General features: G+C 35.2%; 1 protein-coding gene across 1 annotated transcript in view; it reads left to right on the top strand.

The window, feature by feature from the left end:
* LOC136825791 (uncharacterized) overlaps positions 1–23,991 on the top strand; it is an 86,635-nt gene that overhangs the window by 44,655 nt on the left and 17,989 nt on the right. The gene's annotated exons all lie outside the window — the stretch shown is intronic.

Genomic DNA, 23,991 nt, shown 5'->3' on the forward strand with positions numbered 1-23,991 from the left:
TTTATCCTGGAGCGTCTTTCCGAGGTGTTCTGTGTCTTGTGAGTTCATGACGGCTTAAGGCTGATTCACATTATAACATCACGTCACCGAAACATCACGTCACGTCAAAGTACGTGAGAATTCCTTACATGTAATCAGATGGACTTGTTCACACCATCACGTCACGTCACAGTCAAGCACACGGCATACACCGTCACATCACGACACGTTTTCTTGGGGAGAATAATTTGACGTGACGTGACGTGACGTGACGGTGCTTAGAATGCAAGTTTCTTAAACGCTAAATATGTGATGGTATAATGTGACTCAGCCTGTAGTCATTATTCTTCTTGGAAGCTTTTCTTTGCCTTTACTGCTTACAATGACGCCTCTTCTTAATTCATCTCACTTCAGAATTTGCGTCTCTCTTCCATGAGGGAACATTCTTCCCGTTCATGTAGTAGGTGGAGCCTTCCTGGAAGGAAGTGCCATCTCGTTACTCACTTATTAAGAACGAATTTTCCTTCACTTATCAACATATCTTTTCTCTCTCTGTTCATTTGAGCCGTGCTTCCGTCCGGTTGGTCTCGGCTTCTGCTTCCAGTTCAGCTGCTGTCTTCCAGGAGATCGACTCTCCTGCGTTCAGTAGAGGTGTACTGTATATCTGCTGCCAGGAGGTCATGTTTTATGCGTTCAATAGAGCTGTTCCTCCTTCCAGGAATAGTTTACTTCCAGAACGCTAAGTTTTCTGTGTTTACTGTAGCTGAGGTTCCTTCCAGGAGGTGGAGTTTAATTTATTCAGTAGAGCTGCGATTCCTTCCAGTAGGTCTAGGTTTCTGTATTTAGTGGAAATTAGTTTCCTTCCAGGTCTAGGTTTCTTTATTCAGAGGAGCAAAGTTCCTTCCAGAAGGTCAAGTTTTCTTTATTCAGTGGCGTTGTTTCCTTCCAGGAGGTCTAGGTTTCTGTATTCAATGGGAATGAATTTCCTTCCAGGAGGTCTAGGTTTCTGTATTCAGTGGAAATGAGTTTCCTTCCAGGAGGTCTAGGTTTCTGTATTCAGTGGAAATGAGTTTCCTTCCAGGAGGTCTAGGTTTCTTTATTCCGTGGCGCTGTTTCCTTCCAGGAAGTTTAGGTTTCTTTATTCCGTGGCGCTGTCTGCTTCCAGGAGGTCTAGTTTTCTTTATTCACTCGTTCCATGCAATGAATGGAACTGTGCTTCCTTCCACGAGATCTCGTTCTTTGCATTTAAGCGACTGGTCTATGTATTTTCCACTGTTCTTGTTTTGTCACTGACCAGAAACCTATCGTAGCAGGCATTCCTGCGGCTTCTTTAGCAGGTCACTTCACAGGCGGATTGTCCTTGCAGAATCTTGCGTCGTCACTTTGTTCCCGTTCGGAATCCACTTGTCATGTCAGACAAGTTTTGGAAGCCTTGTTCGGCCGCCAGATGTAAAAACAATAGTTATTTACGCTGGCAATCCGGGATTATGATTAGAAGTCATTATGAGGTATTGAAAGGAACAGAGAAATAGTTGCTTTTAAGTAACCTCATCAGGCTAAATTGGGCTCTTAACTCGGTAATTAAGATTCGTTTATGGAGTTGGCTTAGAGTGGCTCGGAAATCTTACAGATAAGGGCTTAATTAATTTGCATTGTAGATAATGAATATCTATGAAGTATTGCATAACTTAGTCGTTTATGATTATTTTTCTTAAATATAAGACTCATTTTAAAAGGGTACCATTTCCTAAGAATTCTAGGAAGTAATCGAAGGCCAGTGTTCTTTGTCAAACATAGTATAATCTGGCCTCATTGTAGTCCATTGCTTATCAGACCAGAAACATAGTATAATCTGGCCTCATTGTGGTCCATTGCTTATCAAACTAGAAACATAGTATAATCTGGCCTCATTGAGGTCCATTGTTTATCAAACCAGAGACAGTATAATCTGGCCTCATTGTGGTCCATCGCTTATCAAACCAGACTCTTGATCTGGGTTGCAACTTTCCAAGCCTAGATCTTTGAGATGAGGTTGCTAGCCCCTCGCATATTCCTCACAGGTGGTCACAGAGCTGTTATAAGTGATAACCCATCCAATTGTTGACCAGTCCCGGTGTTGCTTTACTGGTCTTGGGTTGTAGTGCATTGTCATACATTTAGATAATGAATGAATCCATTGTTGCTTTGATGATCACAGTCTGTTTTTAATGGTCACCAATCCAAGTATTAACCAAGCTAATTATTTTTATCGCAGACTATTAGTGTGTGATGTGGGTCTTTTTTCTGCTAACAGGAAACTGAAAAAGGCCACGTCCTACATTTTGTACTGATCAACGATACTAATATATATATATATATATATATATATATATATATATATATATATATATATATATATATATATATATATATATATAGATAGATAGATAGGTATATATATATTTATATATACATACACGTATATATGTATATACACTTATAAATTATATATATATATATATATATATATATATATATATATATATATATATATATATATATATATATATATATATATATATATATATATATATAATGATGCATCAAATAGTGTATAAACAGTGGTACTTAGAATAGTTCCGTCTCACGGTATATGTTCATTGTCATTCTGCCGCGGATAATATACACAGACAAAGATATAGAGAGAATTTCTTGGAATAATCATTAGCCCCACAAGGATCATCTCTCCTTCCGGCTGACGTCAGCTTGACCTCACATCAACCCAAAAATATCCTCTCATTTCCTGAGGACATCCTTTATATTTAGCTCTCTCTCTCTCTCTCTCTCTCTCTCTCTCTCTCTCTCTCTCTCTCTCTCTCTCTCTCTCTCTCTCTCTCTCTCCTTAATTTTGCCTGTAGTAATGGAAAATATTCTTGTTTAAAACTGGACTATCCAGTTTTAGTTTTCTGTAAAAGAAAACTATTGTGCCGGCTTTGTCCGTCCGCACTTTTTCTGTCCGCCCTCAGATCTTAAAAACTACTGAGGCTAGAGGGCTGCAAATTGGTATGTTGGTCATCCACCCTCCAATCATCAAACACACCAAATTGCAGCCCTCTAGCCTCAGTAGTTTTGATTTTATTGAAGGTTAAAGTTGGCCATAATCATAATCGTGCTTATGGCAACGATATAGGATAGGCCACCACCGGACCGTGGTTAAAGTTTCATGAGCCGCGACTCATACAGCATTATACCGAGACCACCCAAAGATAGAAGTGTTTTCGGTGGCCTTGATTATATATGCGGTATAGCCCTGTACAGAAAACTCGATTGCGCCGAAGAAACTTCGGCGCATATTTTACTTGTTACTTTTTCTTTATCTCTCCCTTTATTTGTGATGAATCTGAACGTGTTGAATCTTTGTTATTCAATAAATTAAAGTTACTCCTTTTGTTGCTGTTATTGTTATAAGCTTATGATAATAATAATAATAATAATAATAATAATAATAATAATAATAATAATAATAATAATAATAATAATAATAAGCTTATTATGTTCTAATCAGTTGCGTTTAGTTATTGTAAACTACTGATTTGATATAACAATTAGCTATACCATTTGATTACTTTTGCGATTCTTAGTAATCGTTTGTTTCTTACATTATGCGTTGTACTTTAGCTCTCTTCCTCTTTTTTTTTTTTATTTCCGATGAAAGTAAGACGATCTAAAATAATCGAAGCTGGTAAATGAAAATATACATGCGTAGATCGTTCAGTGGAGCAGATTTTTTTTTTATTTAGTCTCAGCCATGTAAAGATACAGCATATATACAGTATATATATACATATATATATATAAATTATATATATATAATTAAAGACAAAATCCACGAAGGAAAGAGAAACAATGGAGTGCTGCAAGGCCTTTCGACTTCTAATCCTTTACTGAGCAGAGGACTATAAAGTCGAAAGGCCTTGCAACATTCCATTGTTTCTCTTTCCTTCGTGGATTTTGTCTATATTTGTATATTCAACACGTTCCGTATTTTTCGTGATTCAGTTATACATATATAAATATATATGTATATATGTATGTATATATATATATATATATATATATATATATATATATATATATATATATATATATATATATGTGTGTGTGTGTGTGTGTGTATTTAAAATCATATGTTGGGCGCACACTAAGAGCAGTAAGGGTCGATGGAGCGAAGTAATGATTATATATATATATATATATATATATATATATATATATATATATATATATCCGCATTTACTTAACCGTAAAATTATTATTGTCGCATAATCAAACAGGTGATATTAACCTGACTTTTAAGAGAATGCTTAATAACTCTTGAACTTTGGTATTTGACAAACCATTCTCGTGAGATTCGTGGCGTTCAATCAGCTTCACAGTAATCTGCAGTAATTTATTAAGGACTTCGGTATTTGTGTGTTTACGGCTTATCTAAATTCAGGGAAATGATACGTAATCCTTTTATGCCTAATACAGAATTATTTTTTGAAAAGTCGCCTCTTCATAGGGACTTTAAGTATATATTATATATAGATGTAATATATAATTATATATATATTTATATTTATATTTATATATATACATATATAATATTACATGGATATATATATATATATATATTATAAATATATATATATGTAATTATTTATATATAATATATAATTATATATATGTATTTATACATATACATATATATAATTATATATATACTGTATATACATATATATATATATTATATATATATAATATATATATAAATATACTCGTATATATCTAGGTTATATTCTCGACTAAAGTCAAATCGCAAATCTAGTGACTTGCGGCATCGTTGATATTAAGTATCGGCAAAGGAAATGCTGAAGCAGAATAATTACGAGAAAAATTCAATGCCAGGCGCCAAGATAATCTCAAACAGGATTTGATTGCGATGGGTTCCGACATTTTATCAATTTTTATGTATTTTTTATTTTTTTTTAATTCCTGGCCGTTCGTTGAATCGCTGGAAACCGGATGGCGGGAAAAAAAGAAGCGAGCGGCTGTATATATAAATATATATATCCAGAACAACGGAATTTTTTAAATGCCAAAATGGAAAACCAAAACAAAGCCGTAAAGATTGAAGAAGTATGGACTGAAAAAAAAAATAAATAAAAAAATTCCCAGCTCATTGAAGAGCGGAAAACCCGAGCATATTTCGAACCCTCCTCCGTCGGAAGGCGCCAGTTTTTGCGGCGTCAGAATGCGGATGGCAACGATGGAAAGCGATAAATAAATACTTTCTCGCTCCCTCCGAGGATGGCTCCATCATCGACGGCCATCGTCTATATCTCTTGCGGAGGCCGCCACACGACTCCTCCTCCTCCTCCTCCTTCTCCTCCTCCTCCTCCTCCTCCTCCTCCTCCTCCTCCTCCTCCTCCTCCTCCTCCTCCGTACGAGTTCCGTCTTCTTCAGCGTTTGTGAGAAACTTCTGACATTTACATTTCAAACTTTTACTTTTTTTTTATTTGTTTGTATTCTTCCTCGTTTGCTTTTGGTGTCATTCATCGTGTCTCTGTCATCATTATTATTGTGCGTCCTAATTACTACAAGGGACCCTAATCATTACCATTGTGAGTCCTGATTACTACAAGGACCTATAATCATTATCATTATACGTCCTAATTACTACAAGGAACTCTGATCATTACCATTGTGAGTCCTGATTAATACAAGGGACTATAATCATTATTATTGTGAGTCCTGATCACTACAAGGAACTATAATCGTTATTATTGTGAGTCCTATTTACTATAAGGAACTGTAATCATTATCATTATAAGTCCTAATTATTACAAGGAACTATAATCATTATCATTGTGAGTCCTGATTACTACAAGGAACTATAATCATTATTGTTGTGAGTCCTGATTACTACAAGGAACTACAATGATTATCATTGTAAGTCCTAATTACCAAAATCAACTATAATCATTATTGTTGTGCGTTCTAATTACTACAGTGAACTCTAATCATTATCATTGTGAGTTCTAATTGCCACAAGAATTAACAATCCCTGTAAAAAAATTATTGCACTCAGATAAATAAATAAAATCTTATGAGGATTTCCTTCATTATAACTCATACTTCCGACAATGTCTCATTGAACCTTCAATTTATTCCTTCGCACTCCCGAGGAAATAATTAGGAATCCTGAGAACAACTGAGGAATCTGTATCCGGCAGAGAATAAAACGTTAATCCATTTTTTATTTCCGTTTTTGTGATATCTGCATTTTTAAATTTTGGAATTGTGAGTAGGAATTGTGGAATTTGTATCCGGCAGAACTTAGGGAATACGAGAGTATTCATAATTTTTTTTAATGTGAGTTCGTCAGTTTTGGTTTTACTTGTACATCTGATAAATCACGTGACCTTGAAGATGTTTTAAGGTTTATTTCCGTCGTAAAACTTCGATAAACTTTGAGTTAGGGTTAAGGGGGTTTGGGAATGTTTTTCTTAAAAGTCCATATTATTATTATTATTATTATTATTATTATTATTATTATTATTATTATTATTATTATTATTATTATTATTATTATTGCTGTTATAATTATTATTATTATTTATAAAAATCTCATAATGGGGAAGAAATCCACAATGATGTCAGTTTATATATATATATATATATATATATATATATATATATATATATATATATATATATATATATATACACACACACTGACACTGTGGATCTCGTCAGTATTATTATTATTATTATTATTATTATTATTATTATAATTATTATTATTATTATTATTATTATTATTATTATTATTATTATTATTATTATTATTATTTTTCATGGCGCATCTTATTAGAAAAATGAAGTAGTTTTTATGGTGCATTTATTAGAAAAATGGAGTAGTTTTTATGATGCATCGTATTAAAAATGAAGTTTTTATGGTGTATCTTTTTAGAAAAATGAAGTAGTTTTTATGGTGCATCTTATTAGAAAAATGAAGTAGTTTTTATGGTGCATTTATTAGAAAAATGGAGTAGTTTTTATGGTGCATCTTTTTAGAAAAATGGAGTAGTTTTTATAATGCTTCGTATTAAAAAAATGAAGTTTTTATGGTGTATCTTTTTAGAAAAATGAAGTAGTTTTTATGGTGCATCCTATTAGAAAAATGAAGTAGTTTTTATGGTGCATCTTATTAGAAAAATGAAGTAGTTTTTATGGTGCATCTTATCAGAAAAATGAAGTAGTTTTTATGGTGCATCTTATTAGAAAAATGAAGTAGTTTTTATGGTGCGTCCTATTAGGAAAATGAAGTAGTTTTTATGGTGCATTTATTAGAAAAATGAAGTAGTTTTTATGGTGCATCTTTTTAGAAAATGAAATTGTTTTTATGGTGCATCTTATTAGAAAAATGAAGTAGTTTTTATGGTGCATCTCTTTAGAAAAATGGAGTAGTTTTTATGATGCATCTTATTAGAAAAATGAAGTTCTTATTGTGTATCTTTTTAGAAAAATGAAGTAGTTTTTATAGTGCATCTTATCAGAAAAATGAAGTAGTTTTTATGGTGCATCTTATTAGAAAAATGAAGTAGTTTTTATGGTGCATCTCATTAGAAAAATGAAGTAGTTTTTGTGGTGCATCTTATTAGAAAAATGAAGTAGTTTTTATGGTGCATCTTATTAGAAAAAGTAGTTTTTATGGTGCACCTTATCAGAAAAATTAAGTAGTTTTTATGGTGCATCTTTTTAGAAAAATTATGTAGTTTTTATGGTGTATCTTTTTTGGGAAATGAAGTTTTATGGTGCATCTTATTAGAAAAATGAAGTTCTTATGGTGTATCTTTTTAGAAAAATGAAGTAGTTTTTATGGTGCATCTTATTAGAAAAACTAAGTAGTTTTTATGGTTCATCTTATTAGAAAAATGAAGTAGTTTTTATGGTGCATCTTATTAGAAAAATGAAGTAGTTTTTATGGTGCATCTTATTAGAAAAATGAAGTAGTTTTTATGTTACATCTTATTAGAAAAATGAAGTAGTTTTTATGGTGCATCTTATTAGAAAAATGAAGTAGTTTTTATGGTGCATCTTTTTAGAAAAATGAAGTAGTTTTTGTGGTGCATCATATTAGAAAAATGAAGTAGTTTTTATGGTGCATCTTTTTAGGAAAATGAAGTAGTTTTTATGGTGCATCTTTTTAGAAAAATGAAGTAGTTTTTATGGTACATCTTAGAAAAATGAAGTTTTCATGGTGCATTTGTTTAGAAAATGAAGTCGTTTTTATGGTACATCTTTTTAGAAAAATGAAAGCAACCTTTTTTGCATTAACTACGGAGACATGCTGAGAAACTATTAATGTAAAATTTATATATAAATAGACAACCAATCCTTCCCCCCCCAATAGAATTGAATGTACGTCACGTGAATTGAATCTCATTGCATCGCACGGATTGATGAAAACAAAAAAGGATTAAAACTAAAAATCCATCTTTCCGGTGACATAAATATGAATGATTCAATGTATTGCAAGGTCGAAAGCGGCCCTTAACTCTCGATGCTCACTCACAGCAATTATTCTAAACGTCTCCGGGATTTGTCCAAAATCTGTCTGGTTCGGTTTTCCTATAGTTGCAAGGCCTAGGCCCTAGAGAATCGTTTCTTCCCCTTTTGTAGTTCATTGTCTCTACTCTGCCGTGAAGGGAACGTTATGTGGTTGACTTGCGACGGAGAGAGAGAGAGAGAGAGAGAGAGGATCCATATTAAATCAAGGTTTGCGTTTTGTGTAGGAGAGAGAGAGAGAGAATCCTTATTAAGTCAAGGTTTGCATTTTGGTATTGTTTGAGAGAGAGAGAGAGAGAGAGAGAGAGAGAGAGAGAGAGAGAGATAAGATCTTTATTAAATAAGCTTTACATTTTGTATATGTGTGTGTGTGTGAGAGAGAGAGAGAGAGAGAGAGAGAGAGAGAGAGAGAGAGAGAGAGAGAGAGAAGATCTTTATCAAATGAAGTTGTGCATTTAATGTGTGTGTGTGAGAGAGAGAGAGAGAGAGAGATGGGGCGAGGTAAAGAGAACTGGCGTAAGCAGTCCCATAATTCCGTTAAAGAAAGTGTCTGTGTTTTATGGGTATTTTTTGGGGGAAATATATTCTCGACTTTCTGGGGTTTTTCTTGGTGGCTCGGCCACTTCTCGTTGCAGATGACCGCCGCTGGGTATTTTATGGGTAGTTATCAAGTGTAGCTCTCTCGGTAACACTGGGGTATCGTGTTCCCGATGTTTTCAGATTCTCTCTCTCTCTCTCTCTCTCTCTCTCTCTCTCTCAGTATAAGAAAATACTGTAGTTATACGCAGAATATCAGAAGAAATAGAGGTAACAGATAAACCTGAACAAATAATTTTTAAAAAGTCATTGCTTCTAAAGATTGACAACTAGCCAGGTAATTTTGAAAGATCATTCTCTCTCTCTCTCTCTCTCTCTCTCTCTCTCTCTCTCTCTCAGTATAAAAAAATATTGAAGTTCTCCCCAGAATATTAGAGTGAAATAAATATAAACCTGAAAAAATCATAAAAAAACAGTCATTTACTTCTAAAGAGACTGCTACCCTGGTAATTCTGAAAGACCCAGGTATTTTGAAAGATACCCTGGTATCTCCCCGGTACATCCTGCAGTGTGTAGCATCACTTGAATACTGGGAAAAACCAGGTAATCTCTACAGAGCCTTCACCGGCGGGAGGAAAACATCCGGAATCCACCACATCCGTTAGCAAACACAGGTTTACTTTTTCGGTCGTGAAAGGTGGAGATTCTTGCAGGTGTACGGGAAGAGGGTATAGGGTTTCCATGCTTGTGTTAGGGGTGTGTTTGTTTGTTTGAGGGGGAGAGATAGGGGTGTGTTTGTTTGAGAGAGAGAGAGAGAGAATATTTATCAAAAAATTCTTTTGCATTTAGTGTGTATATGTGTAGGCATTACTCAAGGTTCTTTGCAGCTTCCCTAAGGCTCCTAGCTGCAACCCCTTTCATTCCTTTGACAGTACCTCCGTTCACATCATCTCTCTTCCATCTCACTTTCCTCAACCCTCTGCTGACAATTGATTCACAGTGCAACTGCTTTGAGGTTCTCTTCCTGTTAGGACTACACCTTTCAGACCCTTTTTTACTCTCAATTTCCTGTTCTGCGCTGAATGACCTCGTAGGTCCCAGCGCTTGGCCTTTGACATAAATCCTATATGCTGTTCTGTTCTAACGACACTTGGTACACGAACTCCATGCAAAAAGTGACATCAGTTCATAGTATGAAGTCAGTGAAATTCTAACTATTGAAGAACAGCCGTCCATCGCTCTTGCTATTGATAGATAGATAGATAGATAGACAGACAGAAATTTATTGACCACAACATATACAGCTGTTGAAATTACAAGTTCTTGAATATGGTCCAACAGAAGTGCATAAAAATGCACATACAAATCTTGAGAATCAAAAAGTATCTAAACCACAACACTTGAAATCATATTATTATATAATATTTTCAGCATTTTAATGTTTACAAACCAAACTTTAAATGCAGCTGAGTAACGAAAATTGTTTAACCATTTAAGCAGAACCGTAACTATCAACTACAAATTGTCTCTGCAAAACTTAAGTAAAAAATGCGCCGAAGTGTCTTCGGCCCAATCGAGTTTTCTGTACAGCCGGTACAACATATATTCAAGGCCACCGAAAATAGCTCTATCTATCGGTGGTCTCGGTGTAATGCTGTATGCGCCTCGGTCCATGAAACTTTAACCACGGCCCGGTGGTTGCCTGTCCTGTATCGTTGCCAGACGCACGATTATGGCTAACTTTAAACTTAAATAAAATGAAAACTGCTGATGCTAGAGGGTTGCAATTTAGTATGATTTATGATTGGGGGGTGGATGATCAACATCATAATTTGCAGCCCTCTAGCCTCAGTAGTTTTTAAGATCTGAGGGCGGACAAAAAAAGTGCGGTCGGACAGGCAAAGCCGGCACAATTCATAAGCAGTGTATTATAATCCCCTTCAGGTGTGGGCCAATTAGACTCACCTTACCTGCCAGCTATACCAGGTGAAAGGTCTGCTGTCTATTCCCTTACCGCGAAGGTCGACGCTGAAGCTTTCAGGTCCTTTTTTTTTTTTTTAGTCTGGTCTTTAGGGCATAAGGCCGTTGCAGAGACGGGAAGTCCCAGTTCCGACTTAGTGCCGTAATCGCGATGCGGATTCCGTCCGCACAGGTGGTGGTGATGATCTTCCGAGAATTTCGTCCGGAGAATTAGCGGAAAATGAGTTTTTTTTTTTTTTTTTTTGTCTGAAATGGCCTCCGCTCGAAAGGTTGAATGAAGAGAGAGATTCTTTCATTTTCTTCACTTTCGCCATTCGTTTTTTTTTTTCCTCCCTCTGCGGTTCTTTGAAGCGAGTACATAAAAAGGGAGAGAGAGAGAAATTTGATACACCTGGTGTATGTGTGTTTATTTATGTATATATACATATATTTATATTTTTATACTATATATATATATATTGTGTATACGTATATGTGTGTGTACCAGCATATATATACGTTAATGTTTATATAAATATTATAAGAGATATATATTCATTATATATATATATATATATATATATATATATATATATATATATATATATATATAATATATATAAAATAATCAATGAAGGGCAGAAGACACACAGATATACAAGCTGACTTTATTCCAACGTTTCATAATTATCGGATTAATTTCATCATCAGGGCTGTTAAAATAAGAAATAAAATTCTTTGTAAAATCATAAAAGCTAAAAATAAAGGTTAAAAATTATTCATACAAAATTGTCACAAATGTACACAAACATTAAAATTAGAGAACAAAAATTTTAAAAATCATTACATTAAAATGAAGGTAACAGAATATACAGTAAACTAAAATTGAAAACTATCTGTGCAAGGGGTTACAGAACAAAAAATTAAGGACTGACCTAGAGGAGTGACAGCTTTAAATAGAAAGAACACAAGTCAGGATAAATATAGAGGAGAGGAGGACGTGTGAGTGTTTAACGACGGAACAAGTTGTTTGATGAAAAGTGATTCCAGAATAACAAGGTCTTGAGGGTTGGTGGTATGGCCTAAAATGTAGAAGTCTTTATTATTAATGTGTGTTTTACAAATTTTTGAGTGATTTCTGATGTTGGAATGTTCTGGGTTTGAAATTCTGGAATAAAGTCAGCTTGTATATCTGTGTGTCCTCTGCCCTTCATTGATGATTTTAAGTATGGATTGACTCCTGACTCCTCACACTAATATATATATATATATATATATATATATATATATATATATATATATATATATATATATATATGATATATATATTCATATATATATATTATATATATATATATATATATATATATATATATATATATATACAGTATATATATATATAAATTATATATAATATATATATATATATATATATATATATATATATAGAGAGAGAGAGAGAGAGAGAGAGAGAGAGAGAGAGAGAGAGAGAGAATTTTATAGTCACTGAACCTCATTGGCCATAGGAACTAACCTGAGACCTGTCTCATGTGTTACAAGTCTCACCGTGGGCAGCAGGGCATTGTGCCCCAAGGCGAGCATTGGGGTCCTCGCACTTGTAGGACAGTAGGATGGGGAAAACCATCCTATTCTAGGACTTTCCAAAAATAGGAAACAGGTTCCTGCAGGGCTCTAGGTTTTGCTTCCGTTGGTCTTCGATAAAAATAGGAGGTTGATTCTAATGCAATTCTCCTTTTTTTTTTACAGTTATTTACTTGCATTTATTGTTTGTTCATTAATTTGTTAATTTATCTTTTCTTTTTAGTAAGTGATGTCTATCTTCGATAGATTCTTTCTTTGCTGGATAGAGGAGGAGATTGATTTTAATACAATTCTCTTTGTATTTTCATGTTTTACTTACATTTTTTTTATTTATTTATTAATTTGTTGATTTATTTTTTCTTTTTTAATAAGTGATCTCTTCTCTCTGTAGTTCCCATTAACTTCTGTTACTTATTTTTTAATGAACACCATATTCTTTGGAGGCTTGAATTTCATGTCAGTGGCCCCTGTGGTGGGCTTGTTCCGTATGAATAAGGTTCATCTTCTGAATAATAATAATAATAATAATAATACACACATACATAATAATAATAATAATATAATAATAATAATATCTTTGAAAGCTTGAATTTCAAATCAGTGGCCCTGTGGTGGGCTTTGTTCTGTATGAATAGGTTCATCTTTCTGAATAATAATAATAATAATAATAATAATAATAATAATAATAATAATAATAATAATATTCTTTGAAAGCTTGAATTTCAAATCAGTGGCCCCTGTGGTGGGCTTGTTCCATATGAATAGGGTTGTCAGCTTGTTAATACCAACAACCATAGTAGTGATTGTTGAAGCTTCCGACAAGACCAAACAATTTAATTATGGAACGCATGACTTCTTAACTGGCATTATCCGTGAAAATCTATGAATACATGTTTTTCTTACAAAATCTCTCTCTCTCTCTCTCTCTCATTTTGATTCTGTAATTAGAATAATTGTACCAGTTATGGTATTTATTTTCCACTTAGAGGCCAAAGTTTTTTTAAATGAAAAATAGTCTTTTGTTACCGAATATCTCTCTCTCTCTCTCTCTCTCTCTCATTCTGACGCAGCAAAATTGTAGCAGTTATTATACTATTTCATTTAGAGTCCAAATTTTTTTAAAGAAAAATGTTATGAATGAATGTTTTTCTTACAAAATCTCTCTCTCTCTCTCTCTCTCTCTCTCTCTCTCGTAAGAGTATCCTATCGACATGGCCTACTCATGCCAAGAAGCATTTCCTCAGCAACAGTCGTTTCATCAACAACAACAAAAAATATATAAAGGAAAAAATCACCAATTTTCCCCAGGAACTTACTACTACCAATCCCCCGCTGACGTCATGATTTCCGCCCCATTTTCCCCATTCTTTCAAAATCTGTACATCCTTCCTCGGCAAATGTGTTATGTCCTATATATTCTTTGTGTTGTCTTCAATGAATCACGCATCCCGTTTGTGGACGGCCGCTTCGTTTGTGCTTTCAACGGATTCGTCCTTTTTCTCGCTTACTTTGTCGGAGGATCCGTAGCTTTCGTTTTTGTTATTATTATTATTATTATTATTATTATTATTATTATTATTTTGTTTCTCACTTCGTGAGAGGATCCGTATCTTTTATTATTATTATTATTATTATTATTATTATTATTATTATTTTGTTAATCACTTTGTGAGAGGATCCGCAGCTTATATTATTATTATTATTATTATTATTATTATTATTATTATTATTATTATTATTATTATTATTCAGAAGATGAACCTTATTCATAAGAAACAAGCCCACCAAAGGGGCCACTGACTTGAAATTCAAGCTTCCAAAGAATATGGTGTTCAAACAATAGTAGTATTAGCGGTATCACTAGCAGTAGTAATGACAGTAGTAGCAGTATTAATGATAGTAGTAATAGTAGTAGTAAACAAAGAGAATTTGCCTTTGTATCGGCTCCCACCATGTGAACGGGATCTCGTACCACTACGTACTTTGAATACGGTGGCGGATCAGGGGTGTTGGGAGGGATGTTACGGGTTGGGGGGGTTTTGGGGGTTAGTAGCAGACCTCGGCGAGGGTATTGTTTCATGGAGATTGTACGGGAACCCCCGGATGTACTCTCCTATTCACCTTTCTGATTTAGGTCATATCGGAAGTGATGTTGAAATGTATGTATGTATGTGTGTATATATGTATATATATATATATATATATATATATATATATATATATATATATGTGTGTGTGTGTGTGTGTGTGTGTGTGTGTGTGAAATATCTTTTGCTGTAATCTAACAGTAGACTATAAATATAAAGAAGCTCATAAAAATATTATGTATATGTTGAAACCATGTATATATATACACATAAGTATATATGTATGTATATGTATATGTATGCATATTATACGGTTGCTTGTGTCTAAAACCATTCGCTTTATCCCTTTCAAAGGCGGCTCCAGAGGCTCCAGAAGGGGTTAGCCTTCCAGTTCACAGTAAGTTTTATCGATCCAGAAGTTTCATTTACCACGAAAAAAAAAAAAAAAACTAAATGGACCAGCAGTCAGTCAAGCGCTTCACGACATATTCAAATACAAAGCAAAATCTTAAGGGCGACATGACATGCCATTCTTGTACCCAACGCTTGTGGGTACTCTCACGTGCATACCCATGCTTGTGTCCAGATGTGTCCTGGAACTTTCACTGAATCGCCTTGTGGAATGAGAGTGAGTCATGTTGGCACAGTCGCATGATATATCAGTAACGTCTTTTCCAAAGCACTGTGACCCAGTTTTGGCCAAGGTTTGAAACGTGACATTTGAAATTTGTTTCAGTGTATCTTCCCAGTTTTTTTTTTTTTTTTTTTTTTTTTTTTAGCAAGAGTGCCCCCCTCTGAATTGAATTGAACTGAATATAGAATTTAGGCCACAGGCCAAACACTGGGACGTATGAGGTCATTCTGCGCTGAAATATAAATTGGCAGTAAAAGGTTTGAAAGGTGTAGCAGGAGGAAAACCTCGTAGTTGCGGTAGGAGAGGGTGGAAAGTAAGATGGAAGAGAATATGAAAGGAGGTACAGTAAAAGGAACGAAAGGGGTTGCAGTGGTGCCCTGACGGCACTGTGCCCTTCTCTGTAACACAATTTTTTCGGGTTTTGTGACCTGCTTATCTGGTATTTTAATACTTGTAAAATGTCTGCAACACGATATTACAAGTTTCTAACACAAACGATCAACAGTCAAAGTAATTCGGTTTTTTGACAGTTTTTGTCTCAAATGTCAAAGTGACACCAAATAAAATGAAGAGTTTATAAATTTTGATATTTACAATTTTATTAGTAACTTTTGAGAACTTGAGTAACCTCTCTTAGTTTGGTAACAATTTTCAAAGTTTAACAACTTGTTCAGAATTTTGGCAGCGTAACTTTGAAGTCTCAGTAACAGATTATCCGTGTTTGGTGGAGGATTTGTGGCGTAACTTGAAGAGTGCAGTAACAAATTTTCAGAACGTATCGTAACGTTCATTGCTTTACAAAGCAACTCCTGTAGCAAGCCAGCAATCCGATTGCATCAGCTTTGCATTATTATTATTATTATTATTATTATTATTATTATTATTATTATTATTATTAGTTTTGGTCTATCACAGTCATCCTATTCGACTGGGTGGTTTTCATAGTGTTGGGGGGTTCCTGGTTGCATCCTGCCTCCTTATGAGTCCATCACTTTTCTCACTATGTGCGCTGTTTCTAGTAGCACACTTTTCTGCATGAGTCCTGGAGCTACTTCGGCTGCTAGTTTTTCCAGATTCCTTTTCAGGGATGTTGGGACCATGCCTAGTGTTCCTATGATTATGGGCACAATTTCCACTGGCATATTCAATTTCCTTCTTATTTCGATTTTCAGGTCTTGATACCTATCAATTATTATTATTATTATTATTATTATTATTATTATTATTATTATTATTATTATTATTATTATTATTATTATTATTATTCATATGATGAAACCTATTCATATGGAACAAGCCCACCACAGGGGCTATTGACTTGGAATTCAAGCTTCCAAGGAATATAGTGTTCATTCGGAAGTAAGAGAAGGTAAAGAGAAATACAGAAAGAAGAGATCTCACGTACTAAAAAAGAAAAAATAAATTAAAATATTAATAAACAGATAAAAATGTACTAAAATGCAAGGAGAATAGCATTAGGGTAACAATGCGTTGCATCATTACCCGAACTTTTTTTTTTTAGTTCCAATTGCAAAGCAACTTGAAAAGTTTAGTATGTAATATTCCCGTAACGTAACTTTCAAGGAAGTGTTTGTGGAAGGCTGTCGACCATAAAGAGGCTGTAACACTGTAACGCGAACCTTCGGGGGGAATACCCGCTGGGTATCAGGGTATCCTTCAGGAGCAGTCCTTCCATTCAAGTTCCTTTTTGCCCCTCGGGTGAGTGCGTAGAACCCCAGCACACACACACGCGTGCGTGCGCCCTGATTAAATCAAGGTTAGGAAAGGGGCGGGTCATAAAACCAACGTTTTGTGGACTGTTTGTTGCATATCAATTGAGCTCTTGAGGTTGAGTAGGGTGTGTCTCCGCCTGGTCGTGTTTGCCTTGTCACGGCAGCCATCTTGCTAAGAGACAGCAATGGTAGTTGAATTAAAGAAAGCTAGTGAGAGAGAAACTGTAAAAATAATTAAATTAAAGAAAAATAGTGAGAAAGAGACAGTAACAGTAATTAAATTAAAGAAAGCTAGTGAGAGAGAGACGGTAAAAGTAATTAAATTAAAGCAAGCTAGTGAGAGAGAGAGAGAGTAGTTGTAACTGAATTAAAGAAAGCTAGTAAGAATGAGAGTGTTTGAACTTTCAAACAATGGGAAAAATATCTAAGAGAATAATGAAATATCTCTATTAGTTTTTTTTGTTTGGCATGATCCTTCCCAAACATGGATCCATCTCATAGTTCATATTCACAGCTGATCCCTGATCCCCATTTACTGCTGAGAGAGAGCAACCAGTAAATGTTTTGCCTCGCTGTCGAACTTCTCAGTTCCAGAGGTCCATGATTCCTCACACCGTTGGACTGTGGAACAGCCTCCCTACTGAGGATGTCGTCCAATTGGAACTTTTAAAAGGTCAAGCGAAGATGCAATGCATTACTACCCTAATGCTATTCTCCATGCATTTTAATGCATTTTTATCTTTATTGATGTGTTAATTTATTTTTCCTTTAATAAGTGAGATCTCTTCTTTCTGTATTTCCCTTTACCTTCTCTTAATTCCTAATAAACACAATATTCTTTGGAAGCTTGAATTTCAAGTCAGTGGCCCCTATGGTGGGCTTGTCCCATATGAATAGGGTTCACCTTGTGAATAATAATAATAACTAATAATAATAATAATAATATCACATTTTGTCTCTACACAAAGGGATATATAGGCTAAAGCTGTTGACCAAACCTAGTATATATTTCCGGATGGATGGCAATTACAACCGGGGATTTTCTTTAGCCATTTTCCGACATTCCTTTTATCATATTGTCCTCGACTCTTCACGAATGGAAGTACGGGATCGCCACCCCCCCCCAACCCTCGCACTACTTTTCAAGGTTGCATAATTATAATTTTCGGATCTTTCTAGATAGTGATTCCCAAGATATGTATCCACCTTTGCTACGTGTTCAGTACTAGCTCGTTGGGATGACCGTAAAATCATAAACAGAAGATTGTAAATATTATAAAATTAATGACCCCAAAGAAATATTAGTCCTAGATAACGAGCCCCGTACTTTGTTGGGGGTCACTATCTAGAAAAGGTCCTAATTTTCATTCCGATTTCCCATTGCTCAAGACCGCTAACTGTAGATGGCTCTGAAGGTCACCCCCTCTGTAGTAGTCATCTCTAAGAGGGAATATTGAGTCCTAGTCTTCGCTGTTCACAGTTAGTGCGTGTAGGCCCTTTCTGTAACACTCTCATACTGAGAATTTAGTCCTTGCTTCTCCTCGGGACTAAATTCTGAGTTTGAAGCTTTTACAGCGATAGTGCTGTATGAAACTCTCACCCACGGCTCATGAAACTCCTAGCAACGGCCCATGAAACTTTCAGCCACGGGTCGGTGGTGGCCGGTGTTGTTGGTGCCTATAGCGGCGCCAGACGCACGACCATGGCTAACTTTAAACTTTAAATAAAATAAAAGCTACTAAGGGTAGAGGGCTGCAATTTGGTATGTTTGACGACTGGATCAACATACCAATTTGCAGCCCTGTAGCCTCAGTAGTTTTTAAGATCTAAGGGCGGACAGGAATAAGTGCGGACGGACAGACAAAGCCATCTCAATAGCTTTCTTTTATAGAAAACTAAAAATGGTTACAGAAGATCGAGCCAGCTATTTTTTATATTTCAGAATTCTTGGACGAAATCTTATTCTCAAACAAGTCAGTGTTTCTTTATTATCTCTGTTTCGTTCGCTTATTTCTCCTTATTATCTATGTTTGGGTCACTCATCTTTTTATTATCTGTTTCGTTCACTCATATCTTTATTATCTCTGTTAGGTTCACTCACGTCTTTATTATCTCTGTGTGGCTCATTCATCTTTTTATTATCTCTGTTTCGTTCACTTATTTGACTATTTTTCCTTTTGAATAAAGTTTCACTTTCTTGTTTTACTTGACCGCGAGGCCTGTTTGCTGTGAGAGAGAGAGAGAGAGAGAGAGAGAGAGAGAGAGAGAGAGAGAGAGAGAGGGAAAACTCTTCAGTTCTGATAACTGGTCGTAGATTAGCCAAAAGGAAATTCCCTGTTTGGTTTTCTCTTCGTAATTACTGGCAGTAAATTTTGACGCACCCTGAGTCATGCTACGTAACACTCCTCGTGGGGTGCACTGTAGGCAATTACCTAAGGGATTTTGGGCAGCGTCCCTTCGGCCCCTAGCTGCAATCCCTTTCATGCCTTTTACTGTACGTCCGTTTATATTCTCTGTCTTCCATCTGACTTTCCACCTTCCCTGAAAATTGTTTCATAGTGCAACTGCTTTGAGGTTTTCCTCCTGTTACACCTTTCAGACCTTTTTACTCTCAATTTTCCTGTCAGCGCCGAATGATCACATAGGTCACAGCGCTTGGCCTTTGGCCTGAATTCTGTATTCTGCTCTATTCTACGTAACATACACAAAAAATAGATAAATAAAAAAAAGCATTCAACAGTCCCACCAGGTAGGAAGCATCCTTCCTTATACAAGAAGTGGTAAGTTTTCCTAATGTTCTCTTAAGCCCTTTCGCCAGCAGTCCTTCACCTGAAAACCACAGCCACCGAAGAAACGAACACCAAGGTTATCAAGCTGGGAAGGATGTCCTATAAGCAACAGTTGTTGGCCACACTTACGTGGCACTGACTCCCAAGCCGGGGAAAGTTTGTTTCTACCGCGGCACTCTTGGTGGTGATGTGTTCTTGTAACTCATCGCGTCTGATGTGGGAGTTCGAGTCTTTGTGAGGGCTGAGTGTTATGTTTTATATATATATATATATATATATATATATATATATATATATATATATATATATATATATATATATATATATATATATATATATATATATATACATATGTATAACTGAATCACGAAAATATGGAACGTGATGAATGTATAAATAAAGATAAAATCCACGAAGGAAACGGAAACACTGGAGTGCTGCGAGGCCTTTCGACACTAGTCCTTTACTTAGCACACACATATATATATGTGTGTGTATATATAACACGCACACACATATACAACACACACACACATATATGTGTCTTTTATTGTGATACTTGTATGTATATACAAAATTTTTTAATGAGTTTTGTTTCAAAAAATCATTTATTCCAGCCGTCGGAAAGTTAGGGATGGAACATATATATTGTAAATTGCTAAATATATATATAAATCTCAGTGACAGGATATTTAGTTTTAGTATCAGTGACGTTCATTTTGTGCAGCTAAAAAAAAAAGGAAAAAAAACTTTTGCTTGTGATAGTAACGAGAGACCCCGTAGGAGGGTAGTGCCGACAGTGCACCTCACGCCATGCACTGTTGGCATTACTTAAGGCTCTTTGCAGCGTCCATTCCTCAGGCCCGTAGCTGCAACCCTTTTCGCTCCTGTTACTGTACCTCCGTTCATATTCTTTCTTCCATCTTAACTTTCTACCCGCTTCTGATAATTATTTCATAGTGCAACTGCTTTGAGGTTTTCCTCCTGTTACACCTTTGTAACCTCTCACTCTCAGTTATCCTTTCAGCGCTGAATGACCTCATTATAAATTAGGTCCCAGTGCTTGGCCGTTGGCCTAAATTGTACATTCCATTGCATCTACTTCATCTTGTTTATAATCCCATTTCATATTCGCTTGTTGAAAGTCAAGGCAAAGGTTGTTAGGCAGTGTTTTTGTGCTGAAGTTGTTCAGCATCTGATGTTGTAGCACTGAATATCTAATTGCTGTTGTTACATTGAAAGCGTAACATCTGATGCTTTTGATATATTGAATATATAATATCTGTTATCTTTGTAACACTAAACTTTGGTCATATTTCTTTTGCCTTTGTTACCTGGGACGCATAACACCAACTGTTCTTGTTGTGTTGAACACTTATAGCACCATTTTTTTTTTTTTTGTCGCATTGACTAAGTAACATCTTTTTTTTTCATGCAACACGTAACATATATACCATTTGTTACACACCAGACGCTTGAACTCCCAGCATCAATTGTTGCATCTCTGTTGCATTGTCTAAGTAACATCTATTCTTCTGTTTGTGACGTTGAACACGTAGCATACATTCCATTTATTACATAACAGAGTGAGTCTCTCTCTCTCTCTCTCTCTCTCTCTCTCTCTCTCTCTCTCTCTCTCTCTCCCTTTTCCTCTGATGTTTAATTATGCTTTCGAAATTTCATATTTTTTTATATATATTACATCACGGCAGTCATTAGGTAAACTCGTACATCCGTCATTATGTTTTGGGGGAAAACCTGCTCGCTGTCATTTTCATTCATGCTTTAAAACTGATGGGGAAAATATTTGCTTTTTTATAACCTTCGCATTGACAGTTCAGTGCATCGGCACATTTCCGATTTTTATCCTGTTCGCGGCTCTGACGGAGTAGGATGTAGGTATCAGTTTGTCTTTGTCTGTTTGGTTATAAGTTGTATTTTTAAAAAAGCTATTTCACATTCACAATTGATTCCTGATCCTCTTTTTTCTTGCCGTGAGCGACCAGATTCGCTGGACAGCAGGACCAATGTGCAGTAAATATTCTGCCTCGCTGTCGAACTTTGAAGCCATTTATATCAAGGTTTCTTTTTTTTTTACCTTTTTCTCAATTTTCCAGTCCCTGGGGTCCTCTATTCCCCACACCGTTGGATTCTGGAACAGCCTCCCTGACGATTTGTTCAATTGGAACCTGAAAAGTTCTAGCGAAGATAAAGTGCATTACTGCCATAAAACAATTCTCCTTGGATTTTAAGGGGGCGGGGGGGTGGTGGAGGATCTCTCCATAGTCCAACGGCTAGGAAAACTCGCGTGGCATTACAGGAAGCCTTCCATTTATCCTTGCCGGTTACAGGCGGGTTGCAGGCGGTTTCATCAGCCTGCAATATCTTCACTTGACGGTCCGCGACGGTCGCATGACTCGAAGTGTAATCTGTATGCTAGTGTTTGCGTAATTTTGCAGTCGGTGTAGTCAGTCGTTTCTGTGGCGTATTGCGTGATAAGTGAATTACAGAAAATTTCTCTGTTGTTGTTGTTTAGTTTGATTCTTACTTTATTTGTTTGTCCGTCTGTTTGTTGTTGTTATTTGTGTTTTAACTGTGCTTCTCGTGGTTCTGTATCCAAGCATATATAGAATACGCTTGCTGAAGCATAGTCTTTTCTGTTGAATCTTGCGTAGCGAGATGGAGGCGTTTTTAGCGCTTGTTCCGTTTGAATATATGCACTTTTTGCGTAATGCTACAATGAATACTGTGCTCCAATTTGAATAGACGCACTTTTTGCGTAATGTTGCGATGAATACTTCATTTGAATATACGCACATTTTGCGTAATGTTACAATGAATACTCCATTTCAATATACGCCTTTTTTTCGTAATGTTACAATGAATACTCCATTTGAATATACGCCCTTTTTGAGTAATGTTGCTATGCATACTCCATTTGAATATACGCACTTTTTTGCGTAATGTTGAAATGAATACTCCATTTGAATATACGCCCTTTTTTGCGTAATGTTACTATGAATACTTCATTTGAATATACGGTCTTTTTGCGTAATGTTACAATGAATACTCCATTTGAATATACGCCCTTTTGGCGTAATGTTACAATGAATACTCCATTTGAATATACGCCCTTTTGGCGTAATGTTACAACGTGCTTTGTTCCAGATTTTATTTGTCAGTTCTTCATCATAATTCCATTCATCTAAACCTTTTATTATAATTATATTTAATTTTCATTTCTTTATCAGTCTTATCATTCCTTCCCTTGTTTTTTATCACGAGTGCATTTATCAATTATATTCGGTTATTATTCAATCTAATAAAATTAATCTTATGTAATTATATCTGTTATCAGAATGGCATTAACCTGACTCCTTGTATACTTTGTGAAAATTTAATTGATAATTGATTTTTAGATTTTATCCAAGTGGCATTTACTGTTGACTCCTTTGTACTTTATCACATGAATATATCATCAGTTCATCGACATTTTGATAGAATTTGCGTCATCGTTTATACCGCTGCATTTTGTCATTATTCCTCAATGCGTTGCCAGAAGTACAATCACCATTTGTTCATGTATTTTCATTATATTATTTTCATTATATTTTAATTCAGTTTAATTTCAGTTTATTCTTACAGAGCAACTGTGCTTATAATATGTCTTTTAAATGTATTTTAATTCTCCCGTGAAAATCATAGGAATTGGTCCTTTCTAAGCGGGTTGCAATGTGGCATTCCTTGGGTACTCGCAAAGAGTCGCAAGGCTTACCCACAATGACCTCTGACCTTCTCCCTAAGTAGAATAGACCAGAATTCGTATCGGGTTGATTGCTCTCTCTCTCTCTCTCTCTCTCTCTCTCTATTTATCAAATACATAAAGGTATATGTATGTGTATATTATATACAAATATATAATATATATATATATATATATATATATATATATATATATATATATAATTGTGTGTGTGTGTATTTGTAAAGACACACACACTCTCTCTCTCTCTCTCTCTCTCTCTCTTTGTTTATCAAATACATAAAAGGTATATGTATGTGTATATATATGTATA

Source organism: Macrobrachium rosenbergii, chromosome 39 (genome assembly GCF_040412425.1).
Source record: "Macrobrachium rosenbergii isolate ZJJX-2024 chromosome 39, ASM4041242v1, whole genome shotgun sequence".
NCBI lineage: Eukaryota > Metazoa > Arthropoda > Malacostraca > Decapoda > Palaemonidae > Macrobrachium > Macrobrachium rosenbergii.